The sequence below is a fragment of the Seriola lalandi genome, unplaced genomic scaffold (assembly GCF_002814215.2).
Source record: "Seriola lalandi dorsalis isolate HSWRI2012SDOR001 ecotype SW California unplaced genomic scaffold, Sedor1 jcf7180002054784, whole genome shotgun sequence".
In the NCBI taxonomy this organism is placed as follows: Eukaryota; Metazoa; Chordata; class Actinopteri; order Carangiformes; family Carangidae; genus Seriola; species Seriola lalandi.
Window position 1 is genome coordinate 1443921 of NW_019525337.1, and position 10895 is coordinate 1454815.

Genomic DNA, 10895 nt, shown 5'->3' on the forward strand with positions numbered 1-10895 from the left:
ACTCGTGTTTGTTGTCTACCTGTACATATTGTATATAAGAAAAATAGTGGAGCTTGTTGGGAGCCCTGCACAGAATAAGCACACAGTAAATTCAACAGTCATCTTTGGCAGCAACTATCAAGAGCTGAAAATATATATTTTAAATGATCAATTAATCTGTTGAAAAGCAACACATCAGCTGAAATCAGCTATAAAATTAAATGACTACACAACCCTAAATCCATCATCATGATGTTCAATTTAAAACAGTTCCCTTCATTCAAACTTCCACAGCTCTGAGTCCAGTGGTTTCAAAGATTTATCAGAAGCTGTAGACGGACAGAAAAAGTGTCTACTGCTACTGTTGTTAACTAATCAATGGTGAAGAGCCACCTGCCACTGAAGTGGACTTACTTGTCTCCAGAGTGTGTTTCATTCAGAAGACGTGGAATCACAGTGGAGGAAGAGAAATGAGTCTCTGACGTCAAGAGAATTAGTCATAAAACTCCACTGATAGTGGGTCCACCTGTACACATGACTATGGACTTTACACAGTAAACAGAGCAGCATAAGAAAACAACAACAGTCACAGATAGAGGCACAACTGTCTGGTAACCAAGGTTATCATTGTTAACATAATAATGAAAATTAGATGTGAAAAAACTGTTAACTGAAATAAATAAAAGTTAGGCTTGACAAGAAACAAAACTATATTGTGTGTTTACAAAACTAACCAACTAACTCAGATTTAGTACTCTCTACATGCTGTACACTCACTGGCACGGTGCATGAATTTCAACAGGAAAGTTGTCTCAAATTGAACAGTCACTGAAAATGACAATGGCAACATGTGACTGTCTCCCATGTGCTTTGCTCACTTGACTTGAAAATTAACATTTCACTTCCCTGTGTGTCCCTCCTTTGTCATGTGACATGGCAATTAAGGCGTCATCGGCACAAATGGAGTTTGAAAGTTTGAAAATATGTTGGTGGTCCCTCTCTTCTGCCGAGCCGTTCATCATTTTACACTTGAGTGAACCATATTTCCATACTTACATACAGTATGTTGCTGTACTTATCAACATGGATCAATGTGAACGCACTTATGCATTCAAAACAGTAAATATGAGTAAGAAGGTGCATTAAACTGAGACACAGCTTTTGTCTTTGTCCATTTATGTCATAAGCCTTGTATTCTGGGTGGATACGAAATTATCTTTCAATCTTTTAGCTGTGCTAGTTTTACACAGTGTCACCATCCATCCACAGCTGGCATCATGGCGGTGACAAAAGTCAGGAGAAAGCACCAGAATCCCATTTGAGATAACTTTGAATATGACTGTCACAGATGAGAGCGAGTGCCTTGTAGTGGAAGGTGAGGAAATATGTGGAACGTTTCTCAAGAGGAAAAATCCCACAAATCTCACAGTCCATTTGAAAAACACAAGAAGGCTAACCTAGCTTAACTTGATAAGGTAGGGGAGAGGAGAGAATGCTCATCACTGCATAGCTTAGAACACTGGGATCACACAGGTACTAGGGAGAAACAGGTACAAAACAGTCAGCACTAGATATTTATATATGATGTCACTGTTTACAATAGGCAGGGACCACATTTTTTCCATGTGTAATGAATAAAAAGAAGTGAGAGTGGACAACACTGTGTTTAGAGACGTGACATCCATGTTATCTCATGAAACAAGCTGTGAAAGAGAAACTCACACTGGTGATCACACAGCAGCCTATGCAGAGCAGACAGACACACAAACAGGAAGTGGCAGGTTGACATTTATCTCATGCACATGGGAATCATTTCACAAGTAATCAGATATGATGACATTTATGTTCCCCTGCAGGAGCCGAGACACAACATGAGATATCCTCTCTGCTGTGAGGACACAGGAGTTATACTCTCAGTTATACACTAACTGTCTCATGTGTGGCCCAATCTGTGACTCAGATGCTGGTCTAAGGTCACCGCCAACATGAGATAGTGTTTAGTGACACAGATATTATGACTTATGTTATAGTCTGAGACAACTGGAAGGAAGTTCCACTGGGGACGAGGTTTGGTTTACAATTGCTAATTTAAACTGCAATTTGTAATTTCGCAAAACTTTTTATTCACCTTAAAAGCACAGAGGGGCAGGAGGCACCAGACTTCTATTTGAGACAGGCCTTTGTTTGTGATACTCCCACCTTTTTCCACAGTGCAACAACAGAAACATGTCTTGCTGTCCTGTTGTGTTGTCTTAAACTTTCTCTTCTCGAGAACAATACTGTTTTCATTTATTAAATACCCCCAGTTACTTCAACTTGTCCCAAGCTCCCATCAATAAAACTTTATCCTGCACAGATATTTCACATTAAAATTGGTCAGTGGCATAATACCTCATTTCCTTTCTTGGCTTTACACGGAGTGTTGACTTTCACTGATGGTAACCTCACAGAAATCACAAAACACTAAGAAGTGATGTGAACTAAAACTGTTCTGCTATGAAAAAGATAAATCAGCATGACATGACTCCATTGTTGTCGTAATGAAGCTTAGTGAAAGTTCAGTCAGTAAGACGATCTCCTCACACGTCTTCTAAGTCACAAGCACCGTTTCCCGCTCATAAGCTCCACCAGCTCATTCTTGTCTTCATCCAATCACAACCTGACACGCTGGCCTTTAGCCAATCACCTGTAAGCTATCAAACTTTAAAAGTGTTCTCTCTCTCTGCTGTCATTCAGAACCTACCTCCACCCTTCACCAACTTGCCCATGAATGCCCGACCATCTCTAATTAAACCATCCAATGAGAAGTTTGCCTCTCATGAAATCCTTCCATCCTCAAGCGCCATCCATCATCACCACCACCAGTGTCTCGTCTCTGGGGGAAGTTTTCTCTAATTGGAAGGACCTTAAACCTATGGACTGCTTTCCATGATGATCCACTTCCTTCTGGGGTCTAAGCGCCAAAGTCTATTCCTGTTGTTCACAATGAATCCCATTTAACTTCAAATTTCTCATCCTCTTTTGTTCCTTTATAAGTCTCTCCTGATTGAAATAGAATCAGAACTGTGGAAATGTACATTATGGTGAATGTACTGTAAATAGGGATGGTTAAGAGAGCTGGATCCATTTTTGCCTTGCTCTATGACTCAACAGGCACTGGACTAATAACATATACTAGAGGTGCTCCAATCACGTTTTTTGCCACCGATATCGTTACAGATCATCTTTGAGTGAGATCGGCCGATCTACGGCTGACATAGATCATTTTTAGGGAGACACTGCAGGGCTCCAAACTGCGAATATGTAACTATTTTTTGTGAGTGTGCGAGTTAAAATGACACATGGTTGTTGCATGATCATTATTCATTAGGCTGTTTTGGTGCCCTGCGTGTACTGCATTGTAGGTGAAAGTAGTTTTTTTTCCTTCACTGGCTCAGTCAGTCTGACTACCTGACCTTTCATCAGAATGCCACTGCAGACAGGGACGGACTGAGACACTGAGCTAACTCAGTACCCATGGTTGCGGTATGAGGGCAATGCTATGTTGTGTGCGTAATATAAGCAATGTGGCCCTTTTCATTGCAGACAAGTCTAAACTTGTTACCAAGTCAACGCAATTCAAGCGTCAACTCTGCAAGGACTGAGCCCCTGCCCTCTCTTTTCAGGGGTTTAACAAAATGGTCATCAGATTAAACTCTGCCTATAACAGAGCCAGGGGTTAAACTGAGCTCCGTCCTCTTCAATATCATATTGTCATATCACACTAGTAATTTCTAAATCTCCCAGTAAACCTAATAGCACGTGAGTAGCATACAGTCTCTAACAATGTGAATAGCGTAATTAGATACAATTAGACATAAAATCATTTTGCATTTTGCTCGTGGTGAGTTCAAAGTTGCTGCGTGATGAGACGCCGACAGACAGAGACAGACAAGAGAGAGAAACAGAGTTCTTCAGACCATCAGGGCAAAGTGAGAAATATACATAAATCTATTATTGTCATTTATTCCCATGATGATGTGTGTGAGTGGGTTACTATGGTTACCACAACGCTCTGTGTAACTCTGAAACTTTGTCATGATTCAGTAACAGGTTTTTAGGTTAGTATGCTTTTACAAAAATCATGAGTCTTATTGTATCTCATTACTAGTGCTGACAGATTAATCTTATTTTCATTATCATCGCGATATGAACATGTGCAATAAAGACAGAGTTTTCAAGGCACAGCGCCTGAGCCAAAAGAACCAGAAAAAACAACCACATTTAGGTGTCGGGCTGCAGCCTCTCACACACACACACACACACGTTGGCGGGTGGAGACCAGTGAGGAGTGAACTTTTTACTGGAGCTGACAACAACTACAGTCGTAGCTCTGTGACTGTCATCAAAACAAAAAGAAATTAGCGTCCTTCATCACACCCAGGGTTATTCCTGCATGGAGAATTGGGAGGCAGCCGCTTCCGTCAAATTTCGTGCCATCTCTGCCTCCCGACAAAATTCAAATACTTATTTTCTCGTTACTCGGTGGATTTGACGTTTGTAACTGCAATTGCAGCTGTACGCCATTACGGTAATGTAGTGGCGCTGTATCGTAATACGTGTAGGTAGAGCCATCCGAAATTGCTGGAGAAGAAGAATATGAACGCGCTGGTTTTTCTGCCTGCGACCTGATTTTGCAGCTCTGCAAACAGGTGAATGCCACCGGTCACCTGCCATCCAGCCACAGGTCCCGTATAATACGGGATCGCTCCGTATTTGAAAATAAAAAGATTCTAGCACTTGTTTTCTTGGTACTCGGAGGATTTGAATCAATACTGGATGCAATATGTACCGTATTTTCATTCATGTTATGTCCTCAAAGTGCTGTGAATAATGTAATGTCAAGTAAAACTAAACCAGTTGACACCTTCTTTCACATAAAAGGTGGCAACCCTACAGATGAATATTATCTCTTTTACATCCAATCACACCCAGCTTCTTGAAAAGTTTCCTCTAAATCAACATTACATCCCATCGTGTATGTTTTTTTTTTCTTGCAAAAATGCCTCTTTGCTCTCTTCTGTTGTTTGCCTTTTTTTTTCACTCAAAAAATGCTGTGATGTAGCTTTGTAAGAGATGGCAGGATTAACCAAATGATATGCCAGACAGCTGACATCATGTATTGCAGAAAACTTCTGTTAATCTTACAGCTTGTGTTGCACAGAAAATCTAAGTAACCACTAGTTATTTTCTTTTGTACTTAATGATTAGACTGCTTTTGCAATGTGACAAAAAAACAGTTTTGAAAACATGGTGCCATGTTGTGTCAAGTGTACATACATAATGAGAATAGCTCATAGCTCGAGTGTCAGGAAACGTGGCCCCCTGAATAACATAGTTGAATAGCCCTGGCATACGTTATATCAGTCTCAAATATTTTGTAAAAGTTCCACGCGACCGACATGTTTTGATTTGGTAGCCTGTTGCACACTGGCGCATTGAATCAATGTGGGAGGCAGGACTACACTACACACCGTATTAACCACAGGTGATCGGTTTTAAGGTGATCGGTGACTAGGAGCATTTATGCCGATCTACCAATCACATATTTTTTATGAAAATCGGGGCATCCCTAACATATACAAACATGATAACTCAGTGGTGCTCAGTGACATGACAAAACAACTGCAAAATGTAATATTAGCAGGAGTATACTGATGATGAAGTACAAGTCCTTCAGCCCTACCCCATCAGGTTCTGTGACATATTCACCTTCAAGGGGCATTAAATGCATGAATATGCAAAACATCAGCAGTTTATTCTATTGATATTCACTGAATAATAAAGTAGAAGTCATTTTACTTTCACAGCGTTTGTAGTTTGTATTTGTACAGCTTCTGCAGCGCAGCCACAGAGCAAAGACAAAGTCTGGAAGCTCTACTACCCTTCAACACAGCACAGTGTCCACAGTTTAGGTTTGACTGTTAATTACTTTAGTTTCTATTAGTGTCAGCGTTATAATAATATAATTATAATAAGTTATAATAATTTGATTGGCTGAGACCTCACCCACTGGAGCCAATAGAAATATCTGATTCAGTCACGTGACGCTAACGCCACTGGCAAAGAATGCAGGTCAGAATCAATCAATAAACACACAGACAGAAAGCAGCAATGTGCCAGAAAAATGGTAAAACTACTCCGAATACTTAGTAACTTTTAACGTTAGTGTCTAAATATAAGTCAGTGACGATCAGGGGCTTGATTGAAAGCGCCGGTCGTCTAGTTTAAGGAGAAAAAACAGCACGTCTCCAGCGCAAATGGTTGCCATGATGCTCCACAGACAGCGTAAAACTTGGAAGCGTATATGCTCCCACGGGCTTAAGGGGGGGTTAAAACAAACAAATATGACAAATTATGCAATGCAGGGCCTTATTCCCCGACAAAATGTGGCCCAGTCTTAACTGGTAATCTGTGTTTTACAGTCCAATATAAAGTCTCTAAAAGTGCTGGAGCATCGCGGTAGTACTGCTTTGATAAGCCATTTCTAATTTGCAGAGCACCATGTTCTTCGGTCCCTGCTTAAAATATACATCTAAAGTATAATATATAAAAATACTTTAGATGATCGTGGGTGAGGATTTTTCGCTTCAGCTTGCTCCTCGGTGGAGTCCATGCTCTAACTAGGTGCAGCCATGTTACTTACTCCTTGCAACGTAATCCATTATGTAAATACGTCGGTATACATAACGTGCGTCAACGCGTCGCCCCAGCCCTAATACATTCTGTTTGACAGCAAAGATTCTCTATACAGAAGATACCACATTACAGGCAGCGCCAATGGTATGAAAAGGTACACAGTTCCGGCCTCCTAAGTGGGCGTTGTCCCTCAACCCCTCAAGTGAAGGCAACTGGCATGAAATGTGACAGTAGCTAATATTAAACTCTATCCCTGTATAGACTTACCTCTCTGCATCCTCTGGGAAAGAAAAGACAGATCCGTTTTTCTTGTTATTACAGCCCATTGCTGCACAAAGCTCTGGCATTTTTAGTACTAATCTATGGATTATTTATCCCTGCCAAAAGATTACAACAATAGACAATACAAATACAAATTTACATCTTTTTTGCCGCTCTTTTGTATCTACTAACATCTGATCAGCCCAGTACAAAGTCATGTCAATTTAATAGTCTAATAATCTGTTTTAGCAATTGTTAAGCAACGAAACAAGTTTTATTTAAGTTATAAAGTTTAATCCATGGTTTCATGTCAATCAAAAAATAACTAAACTATAATGGTCCATCTAAACATCTCATTATCGGTTGGCAAACGATGTCGGCAGTTGACAGATCTTGCGAGAGTATGGCACTGAGACAGAGGCAGGTCTCCAATAAAGTTAATTTCTCTGGATTTGTTGATCTGAAAAAATGTCATTTTGATGTCAGAATGTTCCGAAGACGTGTGGCTTGTGAAAACTGGGTCCAATACTTAATTTGGTGACTATGAAGCGAAAAAATCTGTGATAATCTGTGACCTGCTGCTGGTCTCCTAAAGGGGCAGGAGGTGGAGAACCGCATGTGACACAGATACAGGAAATAAACGGAAATGAAGCATCTTAGTTTCTCTACTGTCTCTGTTAAGTTAAATCTAGAAGATTCAAGAGGCCCTGTCTGAAAGTCATCTGTCACTGAAACTCAACAACTACCTGCTGGCTATCTGTCCGAACCTGACATGACGTGATCTCCTAAATCATCTGCGTAGAGACAGTTAGCCTTCTTGGGCAGCAAAATAACTCCACTTTCTTCAAACACCAAAGTTCTACAGAGGGGCGATTCTCCTTCAGCTAAAAAATCTTGGGCCAAGCATAAATTAGGGCTGAAGATGCGGGCGTTCAGTTACACTGTGGTACGAATGACCTGACTCACCTGCTAGCTGACCACTTTACACCTTATATACTGCATTCTTTAATACTCATAACTCCATAACTCCACAGAAAAACATTGGTATGACAACAGATTAACTAGGTAATGACAACAGTTTATCTCATTTGCAGAATCGTCATTAATTAGCTACAGCTCAGTAAACATGTCAGGGATAGTTGTAATTGTAGTTGGAAAAGGCTAAAACTTAATTACCCCCTACAACTTGTTGAGACAATTCAAATTAGTTACAATTAAATTCAATTACAATTAAACAATTTTAACTCTTGCAATTTGAAACCTGGTCTAAGGTTTGATCTTTGATGATTCCAGGCTGAGCTTTACACGTTTTGCCTGTTGTATATTTGTGGCTACAGTTATTCATGACTTGTTTGATGCCTGCAGTCACACAGGGAGTTGAAATCTTTCAGAGACTAATCATCATGTTAAGACCTGTCAACCCTGGGAAAATATTTTCAGTTCCACAGTAGTGCAGTGCTTAGTTCACATTTTTTAACATCACTCCATTTTTATTATGTGCGCTGATACAAACCGATAACCATAAGTGAAATACATGCAATTATTTAATAAAAGTAAGAAGTAAATTATTTATTTTTCATGTGTAACATATTTTCAAGTATTTACAGACACTTTAACCGACTCACTTTATACTTTTATCTGAGAACATTTTTACACAGTGATTTTACTAATACTGTGGTAAAATGTCATTTCAGTAACAGTAGTTATTGATTGTTCATGTGCTGACGTGTCAGTGTAGTGTCTCATCTCCAGTCTCTGGGGTTCTGTTACTTTTATATTTTATTGCTGCTCTGTCTGAACACACTTAATGTTGTTGTTTTCTTCATCACAGTGTTTAACTTCCTTCTGTAGTCTGTCACTGTCTGTGTACACAGCAGCCTTCAGCCTGATAGGCTATTACTTGTAACGTGTAGCCAATCAGCCGGACATTGCTCCAGACCAAAGAGTGGTGACAACAAATCGAGACAGACGGCTGCATTACAGCCAAAGTAACACAACACACAAAATGCTGAATATTGCCACTGATAATCGGCCAGGCTGATAATCAGTCGATTTCCATACATTGTCAGAATGAAAAGACCCAGAATGAACTCCATAAGCAGACGACTTGATTACAATAAGCTAATTATTTAAACAGTATTTGTATATGAATGATTCTGTCCCAGACTTTTTGATCCATCCATCCAACGGTTGATCACATTGTAAAACAAAGATTCTATGACATTTATATATTTGTTCATGTTTTACAAAGGGCATAAACTGAGCCATACAACAATGACATCAATTACATCCATACAGGGTTAGTAGCATACAGCTGATAAAGCTGTTAAAAATGTATTTGTATTAGATCTCTTGGATCGCGATATAACCGCTCTTGCGATAATAATGTGATAAATAAATAATATGATAAAACACGATTTTCTAACCGTTAAGGCTGGGATTACACTCTGGTCACGTGACATGCAAGCGAGAGTAAAGCAATTGGCTAAAAGAGGGAGAAAGAACTTGGCACTGCAGAAACATTAATGTCAAGGAGGAGCAGTACGTTGGTTGTGTGGAACTATTTCAGCTTTCAAAAAGAAGATGCAGCACAGCGTCAGGTAATGTGCAGAACCTGCCTTACTACCGTTGCTATGTCACGGGGCAACACTACTAACCTGTATCAGCACAACAAAGTCATGTACGATAGTTACATGGCTAAAATGCCAGAATCACTGACCGAAATGTGTGAAAGCATATGAAGCACCTCCATATGAACGTAATTCAAACGGCACGGGGAAACTACAGAGTTCATAGGGAAGCATGGTGACCAATTCTGGGTTTATGGCTTTGATAAATACACTGGATAAGCGGTACAGCATGCCCTCCCACACATATTTTAGCCAGGTTGTCATACCGGAGCGATGTGAAAAAAAATGCAAGATGAGAGTCACAGCGGAGCTGAAAACAGCGAGTTTTTCGCTACGACAACTGACATCTGGTCAAGCCGTACAGCAGAGCCGTATCAGAGTCTTACAGTGCATTTCATTAATGAAGACTTTGACCAGCTGGGATCTCCATGAAGAGAACCATGTCTGCATAACGACGGACAATTTTACATACTTACAAGACTGTAAACAAATCAGTCAATACACTACTGTGATTGAAGTAGTTAAATAAAATTATGTCATTCATTTCAATTCATGCATCATCTTATTTCATCATGACATATAGGCCTGGCCTACAGGAAAGAACAGTTTATGTTTCATCTATCTAATATTGTGTTAGTCATAATATAGAATGAATTATTGCTTGTGTTTGTTGAATAATACAGAAGATAAGGAACTCGCATATTAAATCGCAATCGCAGTCACAATATTGGTAAAAAAAATTACAATTACATTACTCTCCCAAATCGTTCAGCCCTAATCAGTACCCAGTAAGCAATATCTCTAGTGGAAAAATGTAGCCTATTCAATTGAACAGTGAAGAATGAGGCCTTTGTAAAAAGAGGTTAAACTACATTATTTCCTGAAGCTCCTCTGTGGCCAATGTTGAAATCATAATTGCACAATGTGCAAAATGTAACATTTGGCAGTTTAGAGGGGCAGAAACGTGGACACTGCTCCTGATACCTGCTCTAACTCGGTCAGCGGGTACAGCACTTGGATCACAATGTGGTCATCTGGGACTCTAGACTTATACACAACTCTTAAAATATGTGTATCCGACTGTGCTTCTGGTGTTTGGGGTTTCAGTCAACATACAAGTTCTAACACTACATCACAGAGCTTTTAGATTTATTGGAGCCCAAAGATGTCCTTCAGCTCTGCTCATTAGTGGAGATGTGTGAACCTCTACACATCAGACATAAGCAGGGCTGTAAACTAACGGTCGCCACTCGCCAAATGCGACTAAAATATTCCCCTGGCGACTTAATTTTGGAGGGCTACATGCCATGGGGCAGGTAAGTGTTTGTCACAATATAGCAAAACATT

At 39.9% G+C, this 10895-nt stretch overlaps 1 protein-coding gene across 6 annotated transcripts in view; it reads right to left on the bottom strand.

The window, feature by feature from the left end:
- The window catches only part of sh3gl3a (SH3-domain GRB2-like 3a), a 64931-nt gene that overhangs the window by 48683 nt on the left and 5353 nt on the right, over positions 1–10895 (bottom strand). Inside the window, exon 1 of one of the 6 annotated variants that reach the window (XM_087179108.1) lies at positions 394–460. The exons of the other annotated variants lie outside the window; for them this stretch is intronic. The gene's annotated coding sequence lies outside the window, so the exon portion shown is untranslated. Of the gene's footprint in view, positions 1–393; positions 461–10895 lie in introns of those variants that run through there. 6 annotated transcript variants of the gene reach the window in all.